Source organism: Belonocnema kinseyi, chromosome 3 (genome assembly GCF_010883055.1).
Source record: "Belonocnema kinseyi isolate 2016_QV_RU_SX_M_011 chromosome 3, B_treatae_v1, whole genome shotgun sequence".
NCBI lineage: Eukaryota > Metazoa > Arthropoda > Insecta > Hymenoptera > Cynipidae > Belonocnema > Belonocnema kinseyi.
The window spans coordinates 156,320,985-156,333,326 of record NC_046659.1 but is presented as its reverse complement, the minus strand read 5'-3'; positions in this window follow the sequence as shown (position 1 = coordinate 156,333,326).

Genomic DNA, 12,342 nt, shown 5'->3' with positions numbered 1-12,342 from the left:
AATTTTCGACCAAAAAGTTGTATTTTTAGCAACAACGTCAAATTATTTTCTACCAGCAAGGCATATTTGCAACAAACTATACCAATTCTTAAAGAAATAGTAGAATTTAAAACACAATTTTCATTTTAAACAAATTAAGCTAATTTTAAGCAGCGGGTGGAATTCTCTAGTTGAATTTTCAACCCAAAAATATGTATTTTTAAACAAATGTTCACTTCCAGCTAAATAGCTAAATTTTCAGTTGAAAAAATAATTTTTGACTACGAAAAACGAATTTTAAAGAAAATACTCGAATCCTCAACAAAACGGGTTAACTTTCATGGAAAAATTTAATAGCTAATATTCTGACCAACAACTTTTTTAAAGGAAACTGCAACCAAAAAGATGAATTAAAAATAAAAAATGTTACTTTTGAACGAACTAGTTGAATCCTTGATCATAAAAGATAAATAAAATATTTAATTAAATAGTTAAATTTTCTACAGAATTGTTCCATTTTCGAAACAGTAATAATAAAAAATATGATTTTCAACTAATAAATGCATTTTCTTCCATAATGGTTGAATTTTGAATGCAAACATTAGAATTTTGAACCAAATTCACAAATTTTTATAAAATGGTTCAGTTCTTACTAAAATAATTTATTTTTTTAATAAACAACTGCATTTTTAACTAAAAAAGATAAAATTTCCAACTAAAGAGTATGATTTTCAATCAATTTCAACCAAATTGTTTAATTTTAAATAAAAAAGCTAGTTTTAAACCAAAAAGAAGGAATTCGTAACAAAGAATATAATAGTAGACAATTAAAGCAAAAATAATGAGCTTAACAAAAAATAGTTGGATTTTCTTGTTGGGCTCCATTAACTCTTTTCGCATTTTTGAGGGAAAACTAGAAAAATAAAAAAAGAGGGTAATAGGACAAAGCTTTGCCAATCTCCAATAAATGAATATAAAATTTAATAACTTATAAAACGGAGAATATTAGTTTGAATAAACAATAAAATAATTTTCAATTATTTTCAAAACTTAGGTTATAAAAATTTTTAATTTTTGAACAAGAAATTAAATTCAAACTACACACCGTTTGTTTGTCGGACTACGGAATATGTATCTCAGACCCCAAACAGAAAATAATTGTTTGAAAACAAGAAAACATCTGCATTAGCCTGAACTTGACCCTGGAACATCAATATCCTGTTTAAAATGTACACTACGTACAATCTCAAAAGTTGCCTATCTTTAAAATTATTTATAAAATCAACAACAAAAATCTATAATTAGTTTCTGTAACTCTTAAAAAAGGCTTCTAAGCAGACTTCAGAAAAAATAATTCAGGTCAAAATAGTTTATTTAAAAGTAGTTATTTTAATGTTTAGTTCTTCCTTTCTCTTTAGGGAAAAGTTGACATTTTTATTTAATCCTAATAATCAAGGTCTCATTCTATTCTTCGAAGTAATCTCGAAATTTATATTATGGTTGATTTTATTCAAAAAAATTAATTGAGAAATCATACAGCTATCATTGTTATAAACAATCATTATTCAAATTTAATTAACACCACCCAAATAGAATTATAGAGAATCCATAAAAGAATAAAATGAGGCCTTGATCATTGGGATTAAATAAAACTTGTAACTTATTTCTAAAGGGAAAGGGAAAACTAAACCTTCAAATAACTATTATTAAATAAATAATTTCAACCTTAATAATTTTGTCTGAAGTTTGCTTGGAAGCCTCCATCAAGATTTACAAAAATTGATAATAGATCTTTTTTTCGATTTTATCAATGATTTTAAAGATAGGCAACTTTTGAAATTTATTGTACACTAAAAAATTTATTTATGCAGGGTTCTTTTAATGGCATCGTTTTTTTTAAATCTACTTCACTGAGCATGATAATGGAGATAATTGTTGGAATTATCTAAATTAGGGTGCTAAATATTGTTGAATTAAATAAAACTTTTGCAATTAGAAAGATTAAACTTGCTCAAGCAAATATGCACATATTTCCGAGGTCAGATCACACGCTTCTGTAAATAGATTGAAACACTTCTGAATATTCATATATACGTCCAGGTAGTTGGGAAAATGAAGCCCGTCATTTCTATAATAGAAACGCTTGTAAATAAACTGAAACTGACTGTCGTGGAACTAATTAAACTCACAATATTTACGAGACCTGTGTAGTTAAATGTGCATATGTAAGCAGATTTTGGCGTTGTTTACGCTTATTTATTCCTCCTGAATAAGATTTTCGCCGGTATTTTGCTAGAAAGTAATTTATTTTTCAATATAATTGGAAAAAAAAATTTTTCTTTTGAAATCATGCAAAAAATAATTCTGATGGAAACAAATTTCCTATACTTTATAAGACTCGAGACAAGAATCAATAATCGAGCCAAAAATCGAGATTCAAGACGAAATCGAAACTTGAGACTGGACTTAAGATTCGAGAAAAGCATGAAGACTCGAGAAGAAAATCAATACTTGAGGCAATAATCGATATTCGAGACTATAATCGAGGCGCAAAACGAAAATATGGACTCAAGACAAGAATCGATACCTGAGACGAGTATCAAGATTCTAGATCAGATTCGAGGCTCTAGATAAGAATCGAGATGAGAGGCAGGAATCAAGATTCTAGACAATTATTGAGATCCGAGGCAAGAATAAAGATGCGAGGCAATAATGGAGATTGGAGACAGTAATCTACATTCGAGACAGTAATCTAGATTCAAGACATTAATCGAGACTCGAGACAGTAATCGATATTTGAGACAAAACTCAAGAATAGAAACGAGAATCGAGATCAGATAAGGGGTTCCAGGCCAGGCCTCCTGATTTTTTTTTGACACCCTGGAAAAGGGGTTCTCCTTTTTCAGGGGCCATAATTTTTCGGAAAGGCAAGCCAAAGCTTAAATGAATACCTAGAATATGCGAGTTTAAACCAGATCGAAGGGTATTGACCTTTTCTGCAGTTTTACCGTTTATTTTAAGCCATAAATCCTTTTCAATAATGCATTATATAGAATTGCCGCAACGAAATTCCGTGAATTTTTGGATTCTGGAACCCGTAAATAATTTATGAAACGCAGTTTGCGGATTTCACGCTTTGATGCGCTCGAAGAAAAGTCAGGTTCATCTCCTGGACGAATGTGCTGCAGTTTTATGGGGCAGGTCTGAACCGAATTTAATGGCAGATGACCTCTTTGCAATTTAAAGGGAATATACACAAAAGCACTTCTAAAAATAATAAAATTAGCGGTCTTTGTTTTGGTTATAAATTCATTCAATAAAATTGATAGTTATAATGGAGATTTTTGAAATAAAAATTTATTATTAGGTTTACTGCAAGACTTGTAAAATCCTTTTTCTAAAATAACAAAATAGTTTAACTTTCGACAAAGTAGCTTAATTTTCAAGCGAAAAAGATAAATTTTCAAACAAAAAAATAACAGTTAATATTTCAACCACGGAAAGATTTTTATTTAAAATAAGCAACTATTTAAGTAAACCAAAAAATAAAAATTCTATTACAAGAAATTAATTGAAAAAGGCTAATTTTTTAACAAGAAGGGAGAATTTTCAACAAATAAAATCAATCTTTTATTCTCAGACAAAGATATGATCGTTAAATTTTCAATTTACAAATGAAGTATTCATAAAAAACAAATTTTTGACTAATTTAATTTTCTACCAAATAGTTGAATTTTCAATAAAACTGTTGAATTTTCAATACAAGAGGTCGAATTCACTTCAAAACAGTGAAGTTTTCAATATTACTGTTGAATTTTTTCCCAAGTAGATACATTTTTATAAAAAAAACTAGCTTTCAACCCAAACAATTTTTGAAGCACTATGACCAACCGTGCATAGAATTTTTACATCTTGAAAAAAGGTGGTTTGCAAAATTTTTTGTACGATCAAATTTTGAATTTAAAAATTTTTGACCAACTTGAAAAAGCTGTTATCATAATCTTTTAGGTCTTTCAAAAAGCAACGTTTTTCTTCTCTAGACTTTTTTTCGTATCATGCGTTGTTTGGCTTAAATTGTTCATTTTAGTTGGTTTTTCTGGATTTTGAAAATGCTATAACTCTAGTAATTTTTGATTTTTTAAAAAAAGTCATTGAGATAAGTTGTTAAATTTTTTTAATTCTATAAATAACCGTACAGAGAATTTTTGGATTTAAAAAAAGTGGTCTCAAAAATATTCAAAATGTGCCCACTTTTTGAATTTTTATCTAAAATGTCTGGCTAGCGAACTTCACCTTTGGATTAGGACACTAAACGAGCTTACCAAAGGGAAATCTAATTGTTTAATTTTTCCAAAAGTTAACGTGTTCCAGGCAGACAGATAGACTTACATACATACAATAATACATACAGATATACAGACATACAAACAGACACATTAGTAAAAACCTGTTTTTCGGATTCAGGAGGTCTCAAGACGTGGACATTTGACAAAAACTAAAAAAGAGTAAATTTCCACAAAAAGTGAATATTTTTTGAACCGAAAGCACGAATGTTCAACAAAATAGTTGAATTTTTAACCTAGAACAAATTGTGTTTGTCATGAGAAATTCAAAACTAAAAAGGATGACTGTGACCAAGAAAAATTAACATTTAATTTTTAATGACCGAAAAATAGAAGAAAGTTCAAATATTCTGCGATAAATAAGAATTTCATAATATATATATAGACTAAAAAATATCAGTTTAAATAAATATTGAAGTTCATTTTTATTACTTTTAAAATATTAGGTTAAAATTGCACAAATTAAAATTTGCATGCCGGTTAGGCCTTGACAACATTTACACAATTTAACAGGAGTGACAAAAAACTTCTTCAAAAAACAAACTAATAATTTAAAAAGAAAAAGAAAGTGCATTTGAGATAAATCAGTGATAAACTGAACCCTATGTGAAGTTTGATTGAAGAATGTTTTTGGCTTGCGAGAAAATTGAGAGAGAAAGTTTAATTCTTTTTATCGATATGCACGATTGTTCTACTTTGAATGGTAATAAAAAATCCAATTTTCAATTTGAAAAAATGCAGCACTTCACCGAAAATGCAGCGAACGTATTTTCTCACTCAAGTGGTACGTTTTATTAAACGTAAACGGTAATGTGTTTCTTCATGTGTTTCTTTTTTGTTGAAAATCGCCTATTTAATTATAAATTTTAATTTTTCGAGTAGAAAATTAATCCTATTGGTTGAAAATGTTACTGCTTGGTGAAAATTTATCTCTTTGTTAAGAAATTAAATAAACTTTTCGAAAAATCGCTGTACATTTTTTTTTCAAATTAATCTTTTTATTTGAAAATTTATCCATTTCGTTTAAAATTCAAATTTTAGTAGAAAATTTGTCAAAATGCTCGTGGTCCGAACAATTTTCCTGAATTTTTTTTTCTGGATAAAGATGAATAATTTAATTAGAAATTCTGTTCTTTGGCTGCAAATTAATTTTTTCAACTGATTCAAGTATTAATTGCTTTCGATTGAAAATAGAAATCTCAGCTATTCCATTTTTCATTAAAAAATCATCTTTTTAGTTCGAAAATTAATTAATTTAGTTAACATTTTTTCAATTAGAATTAATTTTATGATCAGTTTCTTTAGCTATTTGGTTGCCAATTAAACTATTTAAAAATGAATTTTTTTGTCATTTCCGAGGAGAAACTTCAACTGTTTTGTTAATAATGATCTTTTTAGCTTTAGGATTCAACAATTTGTTACAAAATTCATCTTTATTATTTGAAAATTCATTTTCTTTGGTGCTTTTTGGTCAATTCAACTGTTTTATATTCAAAATAAACCAGTTGATTAAAAATTATTCTTTTATGGTAGAAAATTAATTTTCTTGGCTGAGCATTCATCTTTCCTGGATGGTAATTCATCCGTTTTGGTTTAGAGTTTAACGGCATTGTTTCAAATTGGTATTTTTAGCTTAATCTAACTGTTTTCCCTTCAAATTAAAATATTTTCCGATTGAAACATCAATTATTACATTTTTTGTTTATAATTCATGTTTTTTTTGTTCCCGTCTTCGCATTTACCCTCATTTACCATACTTTTCCTTGATTTACTTTTCCTACACCGTCCCATTTATTTCTCCCAGCGTCTCATTCTTTCTTTACCATTCCTCTAATTTCCTTACTTTCCCTCCGTCCATTTCCACAAACTTCATCAAATTTTTTGTCATCTACTACCCCCTCTCCTCACTTCTCCGAATTTTATGTAATTCCCCTACCCTTACTTCACCTACTTTGCATCCCCTCATTTGACATACTCTCTTTTCACTCATTTTAGCTACTTTATCTTGTACCAATTTCCCTTTCTTCACCACCCGTCATCTATCCTCATTTCCCCTACTTCCCCATCCCTAATTCTTCGTAACTTTTCTTACTTATCCTACTTCCTCTTGTGTTATTTTTCCTAGCTTCTTCTCTCCTGTCATACTCTCCTCTAATTTCGTCTATTTCCCCTTGCCTCGTTTTCCCTAAATTCCGCAACATCTTCCAACTCTACTCTCCCCTCTCCTTACTTCTCCAGCTATCACTTGTTTTCCATATTTTCTTTTATTAGCCCTTACTTTCTTCTTCTTACTTACTTTCACTAACCTAATTGTTCTCCTATCACTTTCCTCACAAGGCTCCATGACTTCCAATAATTTCCTCTACTCCCCCCTCTCACATCCTGTGATTCCACTCCCAAAATGCCCCCTAAATCCTTATCCCTCACTCCCGCTAACTCTTACTTTCAATACCTCTCTTACTCCACCTCCCGTCATTTTTCTTTGCTCATCCTCCCCTTTATTCTCGTCAGCTCATTTCCTCTACTTCTTTCCCCCTTATTTCTCTTTGATTCCTGAACTTTTCTACCTCTATATCCCTCTCTCCTCATTTTTGTAGCTATCACTATCTTTTCCCTATTTTCCTTCCTTAGTCTTCACTTTCTTCTTCCTACTTACTCTTACTAACCTAATAGCTGACCCATCACCTTTTTTAATACCCTACGTCATTTTTAATAATTTTCTTTACTTTCCCTCCCTCACTGCCTGTGATTTCCCTGCCCTCAATCCTTACTTCGCGCCGTCTCATTTCTCCTCATTTTCAAAATTCCTCTCTCTTCATTTTCCTTGCTTCACCGACTTTCATTTTCCACAATTGCCATCGCTTCCCCTCTCCTCAGTTTTTCCTATTTCAACTACTTTCCCACTCTTTGATCCACTCAAATTTTCCTACTTCCCCTCTCCTAATTTCTTCTCCTGAAAAAAATTTTCGATGGACAGTCCGACTCCCAACCGAAACTGTATATGTCCAGGAATCCTTAACCCAAAGAACGATCTTTTAATTACACGAGTCTGCTTCGTTAAGGCATTTGTGAACGAAAGAAAGAAAACTTGTCGAATATCCGGGGTTTTGCGAGATCTTCGACTCAATAAAATGTCGAAAAATAAAAAAAAATTCTTGAGGAAATGATTATTTTCCTGACAAATATGAATTTTGCATAAGATAGAAACCAGCGGGTAGCAGGCGGAAGCATTTGAAAGATTAGAATCGTTAGCTAATTTATTTTTTTACTCAAAATCCTGACATAATAGAAGAATTCTAGAGATTCACGGCTCTTCCAAAGGGCCAGGTCTTAAAGATGGTGTCCCCAAATTTTGCGAAATACGTTGCGAAATGGAGTAAAAAGCAGAAAAAACTGAAATGCCCTATGTGTGTTTTTGTAACTGTATTTGCGATCAATCACTAGGCTTGCTGTTACCTTCACTCTATACACGGAATCGGGGCCTCTTCTGGGACATTGACTTTTTGATGAGACTATCATCAATCGATGTTAGTTCAAAAATAATAACACACGTGTCCCGAATTTTTTGGTACCTTGTAAGAACTATGAGCGTTTGTAAATCACATTAGCCAAGGGTGCAGAAATTCTAGCGGTTCGCGCGCATAAATTGTCATCAAGATCCAGTGGACCAGAGTCTGACTGTTGACCACGCTGCCGTGGGTTCGAATCTTTTTTAAACTTTTTTTTCGTATTTTAAACATGTCAAGTAATAATTTTTAATGCTTTTCCCGCAAATGAATTATTCGTTTGAAAAATACTACTAGGAAATAATTATCATGGAGACACTTTTCGAATAATTTATTTGTATAATCTTAATCATTCTTAATAACTTTTTAAATTAATTTTAATTAATTAATTGATAATTAATTTCAATTAATAATTTCCTCAACAAATTTTATGATTTTTCAACATTTTATTGAGCAGAGGATCTCGCAAAACCCTGGATATTCGAGAAGTTTTCTTTCTTTCGTTCACAAATCCTTCGGAAAAAATATATAAGGAATCAGTGCAATAGTTAAAAAACTAAAAATACATTCATAATTCAAGTCAACCGCTTTGGAAGGAAAAGTATTACGAACCTAACAAAAGAGTCACTCGTAATGTGTCATGAAAAAGACGGAAAAGATCGTTGGTCCGCGGACTGAGGTCGCCGGAACTGACGTTCAGAAGCTTTTAATGTCGGCTCGAAACTCTTTGAACTCCAAATCACGTCTTATTCCAAACCTCGAGTACAACCTCTTCTACTCTGGCAAGTAGGTTAAAATATTTTGATTTATGATTCTCGAGGATGTCATCTAGTGAACTTGGAATCAATGAGCCGCAGCTTTCGCATTTCGTCCTGTACTTTCAAATAAATTCACTTTTTTATGACACCATTAAGCCATATCGAATGTGTTATGTATAACACATTAGATATATTATACATATGTAATGGCAATGATAATGTTAATAGAAAAGATTTAACAACACATTATTTCAGGCCTTATCTACTGTTACAGCCTGTCGCCTAGTTACCCTAAAAGTCGCCTTTTTTATTTTTGACCCTTAAAAGTCCCCTATTTGAACACATATTCGTTCACCCTATTGAAGCCTTAGACTCACCCCACTATTCACACTATTTAACACTGTTTTGCACAATGTCACTATTTTGCTACTATTCTCAAAAAAATACACTAAAAACTCTATTTTTTCACAATTGTCCGTTAATGTGAGTATTTCTTTGTAAGGAAAAAAGAGACTGAGGGTACGAAATGTTGCAGGTAATTGGTTAAACAGGATAAACGCGAGGTGGACACTCCCAACTGAGGTAAACTTTCCGCGGTGAATAGCATATAATTCGGAAGGACTCTGCTACAGGGAGCACGTTACGACATTTTTGCCGAACTTGCAACCAAACAGTCGAGTCAAGTCTTCTAATATAAAAATTGAATTTTTAACACAAAAATTAATTTTATATCAAGAAATATATATTTTGAACAAACTGCATACATTTTTAGCAAGAAATGTTAATTTTTACCCAAGAAGATTCAGTTTTTATCAAAAAGATATATTTTTAACAAATTATGAACCTTCAAAAAAAAAGACTGAACAAAAGACTGAAAGGTAGTTGATATTTTAACCTATAAGGATGAATATTAAAAAAATGTAATGGGGGATATTTCAACAAAAAAATAATTTTAAAAGCAATAAAAAACAGTTGAATGAACAAAAAAAAAGTAAATATTCAACAATATAATTGAGTCCCTTAATTGAAACCGATTAATTTTCAACTTATCAGTTGTATTTCTTAGCCAAAAAATTAATTTTTTTATAAAATATTATGGTGGCATTTTTAAAAGAAAATATACTTATTGATCAGCTTTTATTCTTCTCAAAACGTAAAAATTAATGTTTAATCATTCGATATTTTTTTACTTTTTTGCGATAAAATGACCCATTTTGAGCTGTTCTTGGGCTTTCCTTCTTGTATTTTCGAAAAAAATCATAATTTTAGGAATTTTTGGTTCTGATACAATTTTAGGGTGTGTAAAAATGTTATAAATAACTGTAAAAGATTTTAAATCTCTCGAACTATTCCGGAAGCTCTATCATTCTAGTCAAATCTTTTGGATTTAAAAAAAAAATTTCAAATATTTCGATTTTTATATTCACTTCAAATATTATCGAACTGTTAAAACCATACATTTACGTTTGTAAGATTTTTCATTTTCTATCAAAAAATGTATTTTTAATCCTTTAACCATAATTTGATTTTGATAAAAAAATAAGATTTATTATCGCATTTGAAATAAATGAGTTATCTTTTTTATACAGAAATAAAAATGGTCTAAATAACTGTGAAATGTTGCAATGTCTTGAATTTTTTTTAACTCTTTGGAAGTTCCTTTCAGTTTCATGAAATCTCCTAAATCTTTTTAAATTTCTGTAAGACTTATAACAGTTTAAAATATTTTCAGGATGTTGAATATTGTCGTTTGCAGAAGTTTTAAATTTCAGTTTACAAATGTATTTTTGTTTGACAAATTTTAAAGTTTCTTTTTAAAAATATATGCCTAAAAGGAATTGATAATAATAATTTTCATGATTATATCTTATAATTATGGTCATCTAAAGCATCTGGTATTTTAATCATTTTCGCAATATAATTTGCAGTTTAAATTTGCTCTAATAGTACATGCTCATCGGATTTCTAGTTCCTTCCTCAATAGAATTTGCGATATATGTATTGAAATGTTCAGTTTGATCACCACTCTAGCATGGTTAATTAATTTATCACTGAAACATGTTAGTTGGTTGCTTAATTACAAAATTGATCAAGAGATTTATTTAAACAAAATTTTGATTAGATATTTAGTTTATCAAAGCAAATATTAATTATTGGTAAATATTGTAAGGGACCACACATGAGTTACGAAACATACAAGAAATTATAATGAAGTCATAAATACTTTAATTTTGTAAAATGAGATTATTATTTTGGTTTTTTTAATTATTTTTTAAGAAATTTATTTTAAACTAATTAAGATCACTTCTCGACCATGAAAGAGGAATTTTCAACCAAACGAACGAGTTTTCAAGAAAGCATTCGAAGTTGCAACAAAAAAATAAATTTGTGATAAAAATAAAACATATTGATTAAATACAACACGATTGATTTCTCAACAAATTAATTAAATTTCTCACATCATAGTTTAATTTTTTAACAAATAGCTCAATTTTAATCGTTCTCACATGAATTTTGAATCACGAAGATTAACTCTCTACCAAAAGATCAACTTTTAACAAAATATATAAATATTGAACCAAATGTTTTATATTTTCAGTTTACAAAATTACTTTTAAACAAACAAGGATATTTTCTAAATTAGACCAACTTTAAATCAAGTAGTGGAATTTTCAGGTAAAATAGATGAATTTCATAGCATGAATGTAATAGCTTTTATTTTATACAATAATAATCAAAAAATAATTTTTTCTAACAAGATAGAATTCAATCAATGAGATTAAATTTCTACGTAAGATATAAATTATCAGTCATAAATATTAATTTTATATTAAAACATCAATTTTTAAGAAAATACATGAATTTTCAACTAAATTGTGAAATATTTAGTCGAAAAAATTAATTATTAATAACAAGAAAATTGATTTTTTCGAAATAATTCGATTTCAAATCAAGCAGATGATTTTTCAAGTCAAATATATGAATTTTTATTAATAAATGAAATAACTATTATTTTAACCGAGAAAAATTTCAATTGGAACTAAAATTAGTTAAATTCAATCAAAAAATAATTCTGTTCCTTAATAAAATATATTAAATTTAACTAAAGAGATGAATTTTCGAGGAAAAATATGATTAAATAGTGAAGAAGATTGAATTTATATAAAAAAGACAAATTGTCAGCCAAATAGTTTAATATTAAGCCTGAAAAATGATTATTTAACAAATTTTTTTACAACTAATTGAACTATAATTCAAGTAGGTGAATTTGCAACCAAAATATATGAAGTTAGAACGAAAAATTGTATTGCTTACATTTCAACCAAGAAATATTTTTATTGATATTAAAAACAGCTGAACTCAACCAAAAATAATTTTTTTAACAAAATAAGACAAATTCATCTGAATAACTAAATTCACAACAAAAAATTAAACTTTCAACTAATAATTTAATAGTTAAATGTTCAGAATGTTCGACAAGAAAGTTTATTTTCAATAAAACAATTGAAGGTTCGACTAAAACTGGTGACTTAAAAAAAAAGTTAAATTTTTCAAAAAAACACATTAAATTTCAAAAAACCAGTTCATTTTTTAAATGAAATATTGGAATTCTTAACTTAAAAATATGGAGTTTTAACAAAAAATGTTGATTTATTTCATGAGGATGAATTTTTAACAAAATACGTCAATTTTCAACCAAATAGTTGAATTTTCAACTAAGAAAGATAAATTTTCAGCAAAACAAAAAAATAATTT